This window comes from Rhinatrema bivittatum, chromosome 8, assembly GCF_901001135.1.
Source record: "Rhinatrema bivittatum chromosome 8, aRhiBiv1.1, whole genome shotgun sequence".
Lineage (NCBI taxonomy): Eukaryota > Metazoa > Chordata > Amphibia > Gymnophiona > Rhinatrematidae > Rhinatrema > Rhinatrema bivittatum.
Window position 1 is genome coordinate 55013677 of NC_042622.1, and position 18099 is coordinate 55031775.

Consider the following 18099-nt stretch of genomic DNA (forward strand, 5'->3'; position numbering starts at 1 on the left):
AACTAGAGGATATATGGAGATTGGCGTACCAGCCACTTGAGTGTGGTAGGCAGCAATGGCACAGATATGCACCTTGACTGATGACGTACTGAGGCGCAATGAGGAGAGGGAGAATAACTACTAAAGTAGATCCTTTAGAATGCAGGCAAATAGATTTGGGAAGCCTACCTGACATCAAAATGAATAACACTTTCATTTAAAACTCCTGATGGATGGGTTTCTGGCCCAAATCAGAATATCCTCAACCTCCTTGGCAACTGACAGAGACGAGACTATCAAGCACTCAACATCCATGCTATCAAGTTGCGGGAAGAGCAGGGAAAGAGGGAGGATGACAGACAACCCTCTTCTTAAACCAGTAGATCCAGATTGGATCCCAAATTGACAATCTGAGGAGGTAAAAAAATCACACTTGTCTGAGCTAAGCTGCAGTAATGAGAACACCACATGCCTGTTCTTCAAATACTGTGCTCACTCCAACAGAAGTGGAAAGAAAACATACAGCACATCCACATCCCGCTTGAACAGAAAGTCATCTGGAGCAGAGATGAACCTGCTCTGAAGAAAAATGGAGCAAAATGTGACCTTCTTATTGTCCTTTAACACAAATAACTTAACTGATAAGTGACCCCAGCAGTCAAACAACCCTGTCTGCTACCCTTTGATCTAGTGACCACTTGTAGGGGCTAAACACAGTGCCGAGGCAATCCACCAGTGTGTTAGGACATCCCGGGAAGGAAGGTTGCTTAGGGCAAGGGTGGTCAAACCAGTCTTATGGGCCCCCAGCCACTCAGGTTTTTAGGATAGCCCTATCAAATATGTATAAGATTTATTTGAATGCACTATCTCCTATGTATATAAATATTTCTCATACATATCCATTAGGGATATCCTGAAAATCTGACTGGCTGGGGAAGGCCGTAGGACCGGTTTGAACACCCCCGGCTTAAGGAAAAGCTCTGTGGCATTCAGCCCATTCCCAGCAGAGGGAACAATCGTGGACCCCCCTTGCTTGTTCACGTAGAACATTGCTACTTGATTGCCACTTTAGATCAGAATTCTTTTTCACAGAAGATGATGCAAGAAAAAAATCTCTCAATGCATATCATATGGTTCATAGCTCCAGGAGGCTGATCTGAAACAGATGTTCCATCACTGACCAGATCCCTTTCATTCAGAAGGAGCCCATGTGCACACCCCACCTTCTGTTGGACACATCAATTGCTAGTGTAACCTGAGGCAGCAGACGTTGAAAAGGAACACGAGGATTAATCAGGCTGGGACCTGATCCTGCTGTATTAGGTTCTGGACCAAGGTTAGATGGTAAAACGCCCAAATTGACAGGAGGAATGCTTTCTCCTTAAGAGACTGCCTATGCCCCAGTGCACTTGATTCTTTGGGTAGGAACAAGGTTTAACTTAGCAAAAATTAAATTATGAACCCTAGTAACTAAAGAAAGTAGGGTTCTTACCTGTAACAGGTATTCTCCTAGGACAGCAGGATGTTAGTCCTCACAAATGGGTGACATCCTCAGATGGAGCCCAGCACAGAAAACTTAGGTCAAAGTTTCTAGAAATTTTGACTGGCACACCGAGCATGCCCAGAATGCCCTTATACACATGTCCACGTGGGGTCCCTCTTCAGTCTCGTAATATAGAATTACGAAAAATAAAATAAACGAGGAGAAAACTCCTCCTTGGGGTAGTGGGTGGGTTTCCTGAGGACTAACAGCCTACTGTCCTAGGAGAACACCTGTTACAGACATGCAACTCTGCTTCTTCCTAGGACAAGCAGGATGGTAGTCCTCACAAGTGGGTGAATCCCTAGCTTCAGGCTGTTCCTGAAACAAGGGGACCAACAGACACCTAATCAGGTCCCAGTGGGAACAACAACCACCAAGGTGCTGTTGGTAACAGGGAGACAGCCTGAACCCAATCAAGGGGTCTGAGGTAGGAAGAATTGGGTTTCACAGCTGAGAGATTCCGGAGGACAGACTGGCCGAAATTGCTGTCGCATCGGCCATCCCTATCCAGACAGTACTGCGAGGTAAAGGTGTGGAAAGAACTCCATGTCGCAGCCTTTCAGGTCTCATCCATGGGGACCACTCGCAAGTGGGCCACTGATGCAGTCATGACTGACAGAATTAGTCTTGACATGGCCTCCAAGCTGCAGTCCCACCTAAGTGTAGCAGAAGGAGATGCAATCCACTAGCCAGCTGGACAGAGTCTGCTTAGCTACCACAACTCCCAATCTGTTCCTGTCAAAGGAGATGAAGAGCTACGTGGACTGCCTATGGCCTGCTGTCCGCTCCAGGTAGAAGGCTAATCTTGCAATCCAAACTGTGCACAGCCCATTTGCCCTAGTGCAAATAAGGCTTTGGAAAAAAGGTGGGTAGGACAATTGACAGGTTTAGATGGAAATCTGTCACCACCTTAGGCAGGAACTTAGGGTGTGTGTGGAGGACCACCCTATCGTGAAAGAACTTCATGTAAGGAGGATACGACACCAAGGCCTGAAGTTTGCTGACCCTGCGTGCTGATGTGACTGCCACCAAGATGATGACCTTCCAGACCAGGTACTTCAGGTCACAGGAGTGCAAACGCTCAAAAGGAACCTTCATAAGCTGGGCCAAAACCACACTGTGGACCAGGACACAGCAGGAGGCCTTAAGGGAGGCTTGAGCTGAAGCAGACCACGCATAAAGCATCTGACAATAGGTTGTACAGAGATGGGCGAACCATCCACCCCTTGGTGGTAGGCCCCGATGGTACTGAGATGTACCCTGACGGAGTTGGTCTTTAGTCCAGTCTTCAAGAGGTGCAGAAGGTAATCAAGTAGTTTCAGTGTAGAGCAAGAGAAGGAATCCAATCCGTGGCACTCACACCAAACAGAAAACCTCCTCCCCTTCAGGCCATAAGATTTCCTAGTGGAAGGCTTCCTGAACACCACCAGAACCAGAGATACATCATCCGAGAGGTCTAGGGGCCGCAAAAATCACCCTCTCAACATCTAAGCCATTTGGGACGAGGCCTAGAGGTTGGGATGGTACAGTCTGCCCTGATCCTGTGTGATGAGGTCTTGGAGGTCCCCAGACTGACTGACTCCCTGAGTGAGAGATCCAGCAGGAGGGAGAACCAGATTTGCCACCGCCAATATGGGGCAATGAGGATCATGGTTCCCTGGTACTGTTGGCGCTTCAGAAGAGTTTGACACTAGCGGAAGCGGAGGATACACATACAGGAGGCCCATGGCCCAATGTTGGGTGAAGGCATCTGATGCCAGTTTGCTGTTCTCTCTGAACAGGGTGCATAACTGATATATCTTCCTGTTGCAAGGGGAAGCGAATAGGTCCACATCCGGGGTTCTCCAGATCTGATCTGCAACCTCCTGCTTCAGGGACCACTCTTGGGGGAACGGAAGGAATAACTCAGGATGTCTACTATCACATTCCCTGTCCCCCGCAGGTACATAACTCGTAGCAGAATGTCCTGGGACAGAGCCAAAGACCAGATCTGGACTGCCTCCTGGAAGAAGATGAATGATCCAACAAGGATTGACTTGCACAGGCTGGGTAAGCAAATAAGCGTGGGAGTAGCTTGCTTATTGCGGCGGTTACTACCCCTAACCAAATAAGCTTGATACTTCACTTAGATGCAGCTCCAGCACTGCTCTCTACATCAATGGTGGGGGTGGAAGGTAACTAGAACCAAAAAGTTACTAATAAGGGCCAAGAGTAACAGATAAGTATGAGAAAATAATAAGTGTGGAAGCTTGCTGGGCAGTTCTATGTTTCTCTGGTGTAGTGCAGGGACCACAGTGCTGCTTCCTGGGTGGTGCTCGTGATAAGCCAGTCGTCCAGATAGGGAAAACCCTGCTCTCGCTGCCACCGCAGGTAGGCCCCTACCACGGCCAGGCATTTGATGAAGATGCAGGGTGCAGATGCCAAGCGGAAAGGAAGCACCCTGTACTGGAAGTACTTCTCGCCCACCACGAAGCGAAGATACTTCCTGTGTGCTTGGGAAATCTCGATGTTGGTGTAGGCATCTCAAATCGAGGGAGCAAAGCCACATCCCCCTTTCCAGGAGAGAAATCAGGGTGCCCAGCAAGACCATTTTCAACTTTTCCCGCTTCCAGAATAGGCCGGAGTCCCCCTGTTCTCTTTGGAATCAGGAAATACCTGGAGTAGAACCTACTCCCTCATTGCTGTGGCAGTATGGGCTTGACAGCCCTGGCCATCATGAGGGCAGAGAGATCTCCTGATTCACTGAAGGACCCCAGAAGCGACATGGGGGGAGAGTCTGGAGGGACGCTCTGAAAGTTCAACCTATACCTGACACGAATGATGGATAGGATCCACCAGTCTAAGGTGACAGATGGCCAGCGGTCTGCAAAGAAATGCAGCCGACCTCCAACCAAAGGGCCTCCCGTCGAGGGCACAGGTGGTTGGCTTACATTCCCTTGCAGCTAGTCAAAACCCTATAACACAGCTTTCCTGAGGTGCGGGCCGAGTCCTAGGGACTTCTTGTTGTCTTAGGTGAGCCCTGGGGCCAGCCTATTGAGGCCTCGCTCCAGTCGCCAGAAGGTAGTACCTGCATGGCCAGTAAAAGCAGTGCCTCGGTCCCTGCCATGAGGGCTTCTTGCCTGAGGACAGAGTCCAAGGTGCTGGAGGATCTCATGATGATCCTTCAGCTGTGCTACTGCATCCTCAATCCTGTCCCCGAAGAGAATGGCTCCAGTATAGGTCATGTCTACGAGGTGCTCCTGAACCTCTAGACAGGGTTCTGAGGCTCAGAGCCAGGCCATGAGGCGGGCTCCAATGCCTGCTGTGACCACTCTTTCTGATTTCTCAAAAACCTCGTATGAAGACCGACCTCATGCTTGTCACATTCCAAGCCTTGTTGGACCACTTTCAAGAAATCCCCCTGCAGTAGCTGAGGCAAGTGCTAAACCAGATCTTGAACTAGAACCTCCCCCCAATATTGACCTGGTAATGTAACATCAGGACATGCTAGAGACAAAGTTCCTGGATGAAAAACAACAGCTTCATGGAGCAATTGGTTCAGGAATCAACAAGAGAGGGAGGTATTTTAGATTTAATTCTTAGTGGAATGCAAGATTTGGTGAGAGAGGTAACGGGTGGTGGGGGCCACTTAGCTATAGTGATCATAACATGATCAAATTTGAACTAATGAATGGAAGGGAGACAATATGTAAATCTACAACTCTAACACTAAATTTTCAAGAGGGAAACTGATAAAATGAGGAAAATAGTTAGAAAAGAACTGAAAGGTACAGCTGCAAAGGTTAAAAGTGTACAACAGGCGTGGACATTGTATTTTTAAACAATCTTAGAAGCGTGGTCCAGATGTATTCCATGCAATAAGAAAGGTGGAAAGCAGGCAAAATGATTACCAGCATGGTTAAAAGGTGAGGTGAAAGAGGCTATTTTACCCAAAAAAAATCCTTCAAAAATTTGAAGAAGGATCCATCTGAAGAAAATAGGAAAAAGCATAAGCACTGTCAAGTTAAATGTAAAACATTGATAAGGCAGGCTAAGAGAATTTGAAATGAAGTTGGCGGTAGAGGCAAAAACTCATTATAAAAATTTTGAAATATATCTGATGCAAGAAACCTGTGAAGGAGTCGGTTGGACTGGTAGGTGACAGAGGAGTTAAAGGGGCTCTTAGGGAAGATAACGTCATTGCAGAAAGACTAAATGAATTCTTTGCTTCTGTGTTTACTAATGAGGATGTTGGGGAGATACCAGTTCCGGAGATAGTGTTCAAGGGTGATGATGAGTCAGATGAAATGAACCAAATCACTGTGAACCTGGAAGATTTAGTAGGTCAGATTGACAAATTAAAGAGTAGAAAATCACCTGGACTGGATGGTATGCATCCTAGGGTTAAGAACATAAGAACATGCCATACTGGGTCAGACCAAGGGTCCATCAAGCCCAGCATCCTCTTTCCAACAGTGGCCAAACCAGGCCATAAGAACCTGGCAAGTACCCAAAAACTAAGTCTATTCCATGTTACTGTTGCTAGTAATAACAGTGGCTATTTTCTAACTTGATTAATAGCAGGTAATGGACTTCTCCAAGAACTTATCCAATCCTTTTTTAAACTGCACTAACCACATCCTCTGGCAACAAATTCCAGAGTTTAATTGTGCGTTGAGTAAAAAAGAACTTTCTCCGATTAGTTTTAAACGTGCCACTTGCTAACTTCATGGCGTGCCCGCTAGTCTTTCTATTATCCGAAAGAGTAAATAACAGATTCACATCTACCCGTTCTAGACCTCTCGTGATTTTAAACACTATCATATCCCCCTCAGCCATCTCTTCTCCAAGCTGAAAAGTCCTAACCTCTTTAGTCTTTCCTCACAGTAGAGCTGTTCCATTCCCCTTATTTTGGTAGCCCTTCTCTGTACCTTCTCCATCGCAATTCTATCTTTTTTGAGATGCGGTGACCAGAATTGTACACAGTATTCAAGGTGCGGTCTCACCATGGAGCGATACAGAGGCATTATGACATTTTCCGTTTTATTCACCATTCCCTTTCTAATAATTCCCAACATTCTGTTTGCTTTTTTGACTGCTGCAGCACACTGAACCGACAATTTCAATGTGTTATCCACTATGACGCCTAGATTTCTTTCTTGGGTTGTAGCACCTAATACGGAACCTAACATTGTGTAACTATAGCATGGGTTATTTTTCCCTATATGCATCACCTTGCACTTGTCCACATTAAATTTCATCTGCCATTTATTTCGATGCCCAATTTTCCAGTCTCACAAGGTCTTCCTGCAATTTATCACAATCTGCTTGTGATTTAACTACTCTGAACAATTTTGTATCATCTGCAAATTTGATTATCTCGCTCGTCGTATTTCTTTCCAGATCATTTATAAATATATTGAAAAGTAAGGGTCCCAATACAGATCCCTGAGGCACTCCACTGCCCACTCCCTTCCACTGAGAAAATTGTCCATTTAATCCTACTCTGTTTCCTGTCTTTTAGCCAGTTTGTAATCCATGAAAGGACATCGCCACCTATCCCATGACTTTTTATTTTTCCTATTAGCCTCTCATGAGGAACTTTGTCAAACGCCTTCTGAAAATCCAAGTATACCACATCTACCAGTTCACCTTTATCCACATGTTTATTAACTCCTTCAAAAAAGTGAAGCAGATTTGTGAAGAAGACTTGCCTTGGGTAAAGCCATGCTGACTTTGTTCCATTAAACCATGTCTTTCTATATGTTCTGTGATTTTGATGTTTAGAACACTTTCCACTATTTTTCCTGGCACTGAAGTCAGGCTAACCGGTCTGAAGTTTCCCGGATCGCCCCTGGAGCCATTTTTAAATATTGGGGTTACATTTGCTATCCTCCAGTCTTCAGGTACAATGGATGATTTTAATGATAGGTTACAAATTTTTACTAATAGGTCTGAAATTTCATTTTTTAGTTCCTTCAGAACTCTGGGGTGTATACCATCCGGTCCAGGTGATTTACTGCTCTTCAGTTTGTCAATCAGGTTTACCACATCTTCTAGGTTCACTGTGATTTGATTCAATCCATCTGAATCATTGCCCATGAAAACCTTCTCTGATACGGGTATCTCCCCAACATCCTCTTCAGTAAAAACCGAAGCAAAGAAATCATTTAATCTTTCCGTGATGGCCTTATTTTCTCTAAGTGCCCCTTTAACCCCTCGATCATCTAACGGTCCAACTGACTCCCTCACAGGCTTTCTGCTTCGGATATATTTTAAAAAGTTTTTACTGTGAGTTTTTGCCTCTGCGGCCAACTTCTTTTCAAATTCTCTCTTAGCCTGTCTTATCAATGTCTTACATAAACGTTGGCAAGTTAAATGTATTATCCTATTTTCTTCTGTTGGATCCTTCTTCCAATTTTTGAATGAAGATCTTTTGGCTAAAATAGCTTCTTTCACCTCCCCTTTTGTGTGGAATACATCTGGGCTGTGCTTCTAGAATGGTATTTTTTTAATAATGACCCCGCCTTTTGCACATTTTTTACTTTTGTAGCTGCTCCTTTCAGTTTTTTTCTAACAATTTTTCTCATTTTATTAAAGTTTCCCTTTTGAAAGTTTAGCACGAGAGCCGTGGATTTGCATACTGTTCCTCTTCCAGTCATTAATTCAAATTTGACCATATTATGATCACTATTGCCAAGCGGCCCCGCCACCATTACCTCTCTCACCAAGTCCTGTGCTCCATTGAGAATTAGATCTAAAATTGCTCCCTCTCGTCGGTTCCTAAACCAATTGCTCCATAAAGATATCATGTATTCCATCCAGGAATGTTATCTCTCTAGCATGTCCCGATGATACATTTACCCAGTCAATATTGGGGTAATTGAAGATATAGAGTGGTACCAGTTCTATTAGTTATCCTGCTTTAGGTGTCAGTTTGATCACAGGTGTTCCTCTGTCATTTCAGCCTCTCGCGAGAGCTCTCCTTTCACGCCATTTTATGTTCTTTAAATTTGGGTGAAATCAGCGGGCGGTTGCGCTCCTGATGGTCTTGTATAAGGTATGTGAAGGATGTTTATAAGGTATATATAGCAGCCCTTGGTTCCGTTTTGTGATATACTTATATTATATTTCAGATTCGAAAACCATCCTGTCCCTCCCGATGCAGCCACCGCGAAACACGGGACCGTGTCGGGGGACTGTAAAATTACTTCTGTTATACTAATGGAGTTGCCACAGTGAATGTATTATGAATGTTCACAATAAAATACTATTTATTAATTAATTGAACGGAACTGCATTGTTCTACCTGCACCAGTGTTCTTATGTTAGGTAATTGAAGTCTCCCATTATTACCGCACTACCAATTTGGTTAGCTTCCCTAATTTCTCTTAGCATTTCACTGTCCGTCTCACCATCTTGACCAGGTGGACGGTAGTATACTCCTATCACTACAGTCTTCCCCGACACACAAGGGATTTCTACCCATAAAGATTCAATTTTGCATTTTGTCTCATGCAGGATGTTTATCCTGTTGGACTCTATGCCATCCCGGACATAAAGCGCCACACCTCCTCCCGGGTGCTTCTCTCTTTCATTGCGATATAATTTGTACCCCGGTATAGCACTGTCCCATAGGTTATTCTCCTTCCACCATGTCTCTGAGATGCCAATTAAGTCTACGTAATCATTCACTGCTATACACTCTAATTCTCCCATCTTACTTCTTAGACTTCTGGCATTAACATACAAACATTTCAAAGTTTGTTTTTTGTATGTATTTTCATTCTGCTTTTTAATTGATAGGGATAAGTTAGAATTTTTTGGCTCAGGTGAGTTTTTAGTTGCAGGCACTTGGACTACTTTTCTTATTATTGGAACCTCACTGTCGGGATGCCCTAATTCTAATGCATCATTAGTATCCTTTGAAGATACCTCTCTCCAAACCATGCGCTGCTGAGCGACTGTTGGCTTTCCCCTTTGTTCTAGTTTAAAAGCTGCTCTATCTCCTTTTTAAAGGTTAGTACCAGCAGTCTGGTTCCACCCTGGTTAAGGTGGAGCCCAGCCCTTCGGAAGAGACTCCCCCTTCCCCAAAAGGTTCCCCAGTTCCTAACAAAACTGAATCCCTCTTCCTTGCACCATCATCTCATCCACGCATTGAGACTCCGGAGCTCTGCCTGCCTCTGGTGACCCACTCATGGAACAGGGAGCATTTCAGAGAATGCTACCCTGGAGGTTATGGATTTAAGCTTTCTACCTAAGAGCCTAAATTTGGCTTCCAGAACCTCCCTCCCACATATTCCCATGTCGTTGATGCCCACATGTACCATGACAGCTGGCTCCTCCCCAGCACTATCTAAAATCCTATCTAGGTGACGCATGAGGTCCGCCACCTTCGCACCAGGTAGGCATGTTACCAGGCGATCCTCACGCCCACCAGCCACCCAGCTATCTACATTCCTAATAATCGAATCACCAACTATGACGGCCGACCTAACCCTTCCCTCCTGGGCAGTAGGCCTTGGGGAAATATCCTCAGTGCGAAAGGACAATGCATCACCTGGAAAGCAGGTCCTTGCTACAGGATCCTTTCCTGCTGCACCCGGTTGATGCTCTCCAATCATGGAGACCTTCTTCCTCCAAGGCAGCACCACGGCTGCCAGTCTGAAGTTGAGACTTGGCTACTATGTCCCTGAAGGTCTCATCTATATACCTCTCTGTCTGCCTCAGCTCCTCCAGGTCTGCCACTCTAGCCTCCAGAGATCAGACTCGTTCTCTGAGAGCCAGGAGCTCTTTGCATCGCATGCACATGTACAATTTCTCACCAGTGGGTAAAAAATCATACATGTGACACTCGATGCAAAAGACTGGGAAGCCCCCCTCTTGCTGCTGGACTGCTGCCTTCATCTCCATTTTGATCAGTTCCTAGTTAAGTTTTAGGTTGCTATGGGAGTAGGAATGTGTCTAACGTCCTTTAAATGTATTAGTGAATTAACTATATGTCTGGTAGTGGCCTACTGGGGTCTGATCAAACTCTCAATAAAGTTTTTGTTGTTGGTTTGTTTTTTTTGTGGAAGTGGCACCTGCCTATAAATTAAAGAATGAGCTAGGGGTGGGTGGGTAAATCCAAACAATCTAACTTCAGTTAGACTGTTTGGATTTACAAACAGTAAAATTTTATCCAGTGCATAGACCTATGCACTGGAACTCACTCCCAACCCACCTCAGACTTGAACCTTGCATCACCAAATTCAGAGCCCAGCTCAAAACCTGGCTATTCAAACAAGCCTTTCCCCAACACCCTTGATGAATATTGAATTTTGATGGATCATGACCTGAATTTGACTATGACCTTGTTCTTATGACATTATAGTTCACTTGTTGTTTGTTCCTATGCTTCTCTGCTCTCCTTATGGTTTTTTGTACCCCTTACCCTTCCCCTGTTACTTGTAATTTCCGTTGCTTTTGTTCCATGTAAACCGAGGTGATGTTTCGACTAACATCGGTATAAAAGAGTTTTAAATAAATAAATAAATAAATAAATAGTCAGCCAGAGTGACTCACTGCTCTCTTGATTAACAAATGTTGGTACCTATTCAAACCCAATCACACTACCTCAACACCTTCCAAGGTGACTAACTGAGATGAACTTTTCAACCTTTTTACTTCGGTATACACTGCTCCTAGCTTATTTCTAGCTTCTGGCTACTTTTTGTGAGGTTTTCTTTTTTTGTGTTTTGGGGGGTTTTTTTGTTTGTTTTTTTTAAATACACTCAGTTCTGCTTACTAGCTGCCTTACAGACTTTTAAAAATAAACACACTACCTACTGCTTACTAGCTGCCTTATTGACTATTTAAAAATACAGTCTAACTTGTTTATTCACTGCCTTACTGACTATTAAAAGCACAAACACTAAATAATATTCCCAAATAGTTAACTTTGCCCCAATACTTTTAAAAAAGACAATGTCGCAAGCAAAAACTTACTGATTCCTTTCAGCCACCAGCAAGGTGATCCTCTCCTCTCAGTGCTCCCACTCAAAAATGAAATTTCAGATCTATTAGTTAAAATTTGTAACCTATCATTAAAATCATCCATTGTACCTGAAGACTGGGGGGTGGCCAACGTAACACCAGTATTTAAAAAGGGCTCCCGGAGCAATCTGAAAAACTACAGACCAGTGACCCTGACTTCTGTGCCGGGAAAAATAGTGGAAACTGTTCTAAAGATCACAATCACAGAGCATATAGAAAGGCATGGTTTAATGGAATACAATCAGCATGGATTTAGACAAGGCAAATCTTGGCTCACAAATTTGCTTTTTTTTTTTTTTTTTTTTTAAAGGGGGTTAATAAACATGGGGATAAAGATGAACTGATAGACGTAGTGTATTTGGATTTTCAGAAGGCATTTGACAAAATCCCTCATGAGAAGCTTCTAAGAAAAGTAAAAAGTCATGGGATAGAAGGCGATTATCTTTCGTGGATTGCAAACTGGTTAAGAGACAGGAAATAGAGTAGGATTAAATAATCGATTTTCTCAGTGGAAAAAAGGCTAAACAGTGGAGTGCCTCAGGGATCTGTACTTGGACCAGTGCTTTTCAATACATTTAAAATGATCTGGAAAGGAATATGACGAGCGAGGTCATCAAATCTGCAAAGGATACAAAATTATTCAGAGTAATTAAATCACAAGCAGATTGTGATTGTTGTGCTCCGCGGCCGTGGCGCCCCAAGACCGCGGCCCCCTACCTGTTTTCGCGGCACCACGGGAGCCCGGGGGAGGGCTCCGACTCGGGCCATCGCGCCCGCGCAGCCTCCAGTGCTGCCCGTTGCAGGGGAAGCCGTCCTGCTTCCCCCCAGCGGCGTCTCCCCTCCGGGGGAGAAATCCAAAATGGCCACCGCCATGCTTCAGCTCAAGGCCACGCCCCCTCCACAGAATTAAAGGGACCCATCCCTCTAAATGGTCTCACCTGTTCTCTATCAGCCAGGGCAGAGGAAGTATAAAAGGCAACTTCCTCCACTCATCCAGTGACTTGGCAACATCCTTCCTCGCTGTCTAGTCTGCTTGCTTTGGTGAGTTCCCTGCGCTTGGACTCCGGTTCCTGTTCCGTCTTGGTGTTCCTGGTTCCTGACTTCGGCTTGGCTTACAGTGATTCTCTGGTTCCTGACTTTGGATTGGCAAGCGGTGATTCTCTGGTGCACGACTTCGGACTGGTGAGCAACGACCCTCTGGCACTCGACCTAGGACTCCTTCAAGACTCCGTCTCCAAGGGCCCACCTAAGTCCCAGCGGCTCGGGTCCCTACGGGCTTCTCCTGGGGGGACCGCGGGCTTCCAGGGTGAAACTCCAGTTGGCCTTTGCATCATTGCTCTGACCTCCCTAGGTCCACCTAAGTCCCAGCGGTCGGGTCCCTACGGGCTCCTCCCGGGGGGACCGCAAACCACCAGTGGTGAAAACACAGCGCCTTATCTCGTCTCTTCATCGCCTCCGTGTTTGCCTCAGTCTCCAGTGCCAAGAGTCAGCTGGTCCTGCCTCCTGTTCTGCCTCACCACCCGACAAGAGAACCTACGGACCCCCCGAAAGGTATACTATCCTCTCGCCGGCCAAGGGTCCACAAGCCTGAACATAACAGTGATAAATTGCAGGAGGACCTTGCGTGACTGGAAGATTGGGCATCCAAATGGCAGATGAAATTTACCATGGACAAGTGCAAGGAGTTGCATATAGGGAAAAATAAGCCATGTTTTAGTTACATGATGTTAGGTTCCATATTAAGAGTTACCACCCAGGAAAAAGATCTAGGCATCATAGTCACCGGCTCAGTGTGCTGCAGCAGTCAAAAAAGCAATCGGGCCTTTACAGTAAAAATCGCTCTCCTGTGCGCGTGATTATTTAAATGAGGCCCGGCGGTAAAAACAGGCAAAAGGAGGCGCTAGGGACACTAGCGCATCCCTAGCGCCTCCTTTTGGACCGGAACGGCAGCTGCCAGCGGGTTTGACAGCCGACGCTCAATTTTGCCGGCGTCTGTTCTCGAGCCCGCTGACTGCCACAGGCTCAGAAACCAGCAAAATTGAGCATCTGGTTTTCGACCCGACAGTCACGGGCCGACCTCAATTTTTTTTTTACCCTTCGGGACATCCGACTTAATATCGCCATGATATTAAGTCGGAGGGTGCACAGAAAAGCAGTTTTTACTGCTTTTCTGTACACTTTCCCGGTGCCCGAAGAAATTAGCGCCTACCTTTGGGTAGGCGCTAATTTCTGAAAGCAAAATGTCCAACTTGGCTGCACATTTTGTTTTCTGAATCGCGCGGGAATACCTAATAGGGCCATCAACATGCGGGAGCTATTAGGTTCGGGGGATTGGACACGTGTTTTCCGCCCCTTACTGAATAAGGGGTAACGCTAGAGCGTCAAATGCTCATCCAATGGCGGGTTAACAGTGCGCTCTGTCGGAGCGCACTGTACTGTATTGGCTCGATAATTAGGAAGGGAATGGCGAATAAAACAGAAAATGTCATAATGCCTCTATATCGCTCCATGGTGATACCGCACCTTGATACTGTTGTAGAATTCTGGTCACCGCATCTCAATAAAGATCTGCCTATAAATGGGCTCTGACCGACGGCCCGCAAACGCGCAGCAGAGAGCAGCTCTACCGCGCATGTGCGGGCGAGCACGTCGGTCAGAGCAGAGCGTGCCCAAAAAAAAAATGGTGCTGGGAGGAGGAGTGGCGGCGGCAGCAAGGAGCAGGAGCAGGAGGAGCAGTGGCGGCGATGAGCAGTAGTGGCAGCGGCGGCGCGCGCGAGGGAGGGACACCACCCCTCCCCCCGGAGATCTTCCGTCTGCCGGTTGTGGATGAGCTGAAAGGGGAGGGGATTGAGAGAGGGGAAGTGACTGAGGGGAGAGAGGAGAGTGAGGGGAGAGGGAGGGGGAGGGAGGGAGAATAGAGGGGGGAAGGGAATGGACCGAAAAAAAATGTTTTAAATGTAGCCCGTTGTTACGGGCTTAACGGCTAGTATAGTTATACTGGAGAAGGTACAGAGAAGGGCGACCAAAATGATGAAGGGGATGGAACAGCAAGGCAAAACAGTTTAGGGCTGTTCAGCTTGGAGAATAGACAGCTGAGGGGGGATATGATAGAGGTCTTTAAAATCATGAGAGTTCTAGAATGGGAGATTTGAATTGGTTATTTACTCTTTCAGATAATAGAAGGACTAGGGGGCACTCCATGAAGTTAGCAAGTAGCACATTTAAAACTAATCAGAGAAATTTCTTTATAACTCAACACACAATTAAGCTCTGGAATTTGTTGCCAGAAGATGTGGTTAGTGCACTAAGTGTAGCTGGGTTTAAAAAAGGTTTGGATAAATTCTTGGAGGAGAAGTCCATTAACCAAGTTGACTTTGGGCATGGCCACTGCTATTACTGGCATCAGTAGCATGGGATCTTGTTTAGTGTTTAGGTACTTGCCAGGTACTTGTATCCTGGATTGGCCACTGTTGGAAACAGAATGCTGGGCTTGATGGACCCTTGGTCTGACTCAGTATGGAAATTTCTTATATTCTTATGAACCTGCTTCCAGAGGTTCCTGGAATACTGCCTCATATACAACTGGTAGCAGATAGGGGCGGAGTCGGGACCGGAAGAGGAGTAGTCGGGCTGGCGTTGGGGCGGACACAGCAGTAACTTCGCTGGCGGCGATAAGGTAAGACCAGTTATTGCCACCGTGAAAGGTGGTGCTATTGGGTGTGAAAGCCAGCAGCAATAACATCACAGTGGTGCGATCGCTGACGGCTTTCGCAGGCCCGCCCCCCGCAGGATTCAGAAAGCTTGCGCCATTTGAAAATCCAAGCCTTAGATTATAAGACCTCTGGGGATAGGGAAATACCTACAGTACCTAAATGTAATCCACTCTGAAGTGCTGAAAAAGTGCAAAAAGCGGAATATAAATTTAAATAAATAAATAAAATAAGTCTGAGATCCCCGACTTTCCTCATTCCATCATGAAGCAAAAATAAGACAGATTTCTTGCTGAGTACTGAATTCCACAGTAAACTTAAAATACAGTTGATATTAAGTATATAAATCTTGTTTAAAAAGTTAGGCATTTTAAAGTACTGAAATTAAAATGGTTAATCAATTAAATAATAGGATAATTTTCAAAATCATTTTCACAGGTAAAACAGTGTTCTAACTGTAGAAATGGGCTTTTTTAAAACTGGCAGCTCAATATGCGGGTAAACATATCTATGTCCCATTTGCATGTAAATTTACCCAGACTGAGCAGAAGCATTCCTGGAAATAGAGCTGGGGAAAGGTTTGCATTTACAAGCATACTCTGAGATTTTGAAAAGTGTGCATGTACATTCAGTAAATTTATGCAGATATTTTAGCAGGTGCAGGTAGTTTTCATGGGATAATTTCAAAGGGAAAGAATGGGCATACTTTCCTTTTGAAAACTGGTGTAACTTATGGATTGGGATCCACATAGCACACTGGAAAAAGTCAGCCATAGGCTGATTTAAGTGGGGTTCTGGCTCAGGTCAACAGATATTAACAGTTAAATGTCTAATCTGTAAGAATTATATTAACCCTTTAAACAATTAAAAAGTAAGTTATTACATCTATATTGGATATGAAATAGAAAGGCAGAAACTGAGCAAATTAAACCTAAAATGCTTAACAACCCAGGAATCAGAACGCTTGAATATGATGAGAAAAATTATCAGATAAAAAATAAATGGAGAGATATTCCTAAAAATCTGAACACTAATACGGTAGTTTAGCTAAATCTTTATTAGTAAAATGGTACAGTCTAACACTGAACAAATTTAAACCGTGGAAAAAGGATTGACCACTCAGTTGTTGACACAAAATGGATGCTATTCTAAGCAGCTGAGAGTATTGCAAGGAAGCTCTTCACAGTCACAAGAAATTGATGGAACATGTCACACAGACCACCTGGCATTCTTTGGCCAAGAGAAGGCAAGAAAACAGGAAAAAAAAAAAAAAAAAAAAGAGACAGGATTTCCCCACTCTGAAAAATGGATAACTGCAGAATCTCTGTATCCATTCTGCTCTCAAAGGCTTTTATAGCATGCAGAAAAATAAAGTTATAGATTAAACATACTACTTCATATATTAATTAACTGCAGATATAATTAGCAAAAGGGCACAAATCATGTGAGTGGAAAGAGACCCCACCCTAAACGTGAAACACTCGTAGAAAAGCCCAGTGAAATCTTATATTTTAGAAGTCCAGGCTATCCAAGGGCCAGATGTACTAACATAATACCCATTAACATAAAAACATGAAAAACTGTTTAGTACATCAGTCCCTGAATTTTAATATAGTTTGTTTTCATATACTGCATATAATTTCTTACGGTTGTTAATGTATTATTGTAACCGTTCAGACTCCTTCATTATCATTCTTATTTGTTGTCCCATGTTTTGGGCATCTATTGTTAGTAAAGCACGTTATAAATGATTATTATGATTATGGTTTGCCACCTCTTACAGGCTGAAATTTTGGAAGGGTTGCACCATAATTTCATGCTGAGAAACCGTGGGAGCAGGTAACTTCAGTCCTGCCAAACTTTTGCTCTCAACAAGTACTTTTCTAAAAGGGGAGGGGGGGAATACAACCAGCATCCCCTTCTGGCTAAGATCAAAGACAAGATCTGAGGTATGAGCTAAGGAAGGAACCTGGTTGGCCTGTTGATTGATTAAAATCCTATTGTATGTGGAGGGGGAGAATTAGAGCCCTACCAAGGGGGAAACGTAAAGCCCATTGCAGAAGCATTAAATCTCCTATTTTATATTTGAAGAAGAAGACGATGAGGACCACCTCGGACAGGTGCAAATCGGCCGTTCACACGGCACCTGGCAACCGCGACGGCCCTGCTCCGTCTCTAACAACGGGCACAGCCTGCCCTTAGCAACCAAACCAGCGTGGCGCTTAGAGCGCGCGCCCACAAACAAAGCACAACAGCACAGAGCGACAAAGAAGCAAAAGCACAACTTTACTCACGTGCAGACCTTACAAGAAAGTGCTGAGGTGGGGAATACAGGCAAGTAAAAAGAAGTTCTCCCGTCCCCGGCGTGTCAGCAACTCTTCCCACCGGAGACCTCCCCCGCCCTCTATCTGTTTCGCATTGTTTCAGCCTGCCAAGAAAGGAGGGGCCTACGTAAGGATGTGTATTTTTAAAGGAGCCGACACTGTTCACTCCACTGCACGCCACCACTACCTCCCAGGATTGTCAACTGGTTCCTTGTTTTTCAAGGCAGGTTAATCCAAACTTGTTTGTTTTTTTTTTTTTTTTTACCACCCTCTTCCCCTACTCCCATTGCCTACAAACATGGATATATAGTTCTGAACTCCCTATTGCTTTCCCTAAAAAAAAAAAGCAGGAACCAAAAGTCCATCTTAAACTGTGTGGGGAAAACCAGGACTGGAGCAGCCTGTCCTGAAACGCTAGATTCAGTTAGCAACCCTAATTTTCAATCGGGCCAATACAGTAAAGTGCACTGTTAGCCCGCGTTTGGCCGTGCTATTTTTACCCCTTATACAGTAAGGGGTAATAGCGCGT

General features: G+C 44.9%; 1 protein-coding gene across 3 annotated transcripts in view; it reads right to left on the reverse strand.

Annotated features, from left to right (window-relative positions):
- ARHGAP40 (Rho GTPase activating protein 40) overlaps positions 1-17766 on the reverse strand; it is a 189758-nt gene extending 171992 nt beyond the window's left edge. Inside the window, exon 1 of one of the 3 annotated variants that reach the window (XM_029612411.1) lies at positions 17549-17766. The gene's annotated coding sequence lies outside the window, so the exon portion shown is untranslated. Of the gene's footprint in view, positions 1-17540 lie in introns of all 3 variants that reach the window. The other 2 variants (XM_029612410.1, XM_029612409.1) reach the window with 2 other exon arrangements.
- Between the last annotated feature and the right edge of the window lie 333 nt (positions 17767-18099).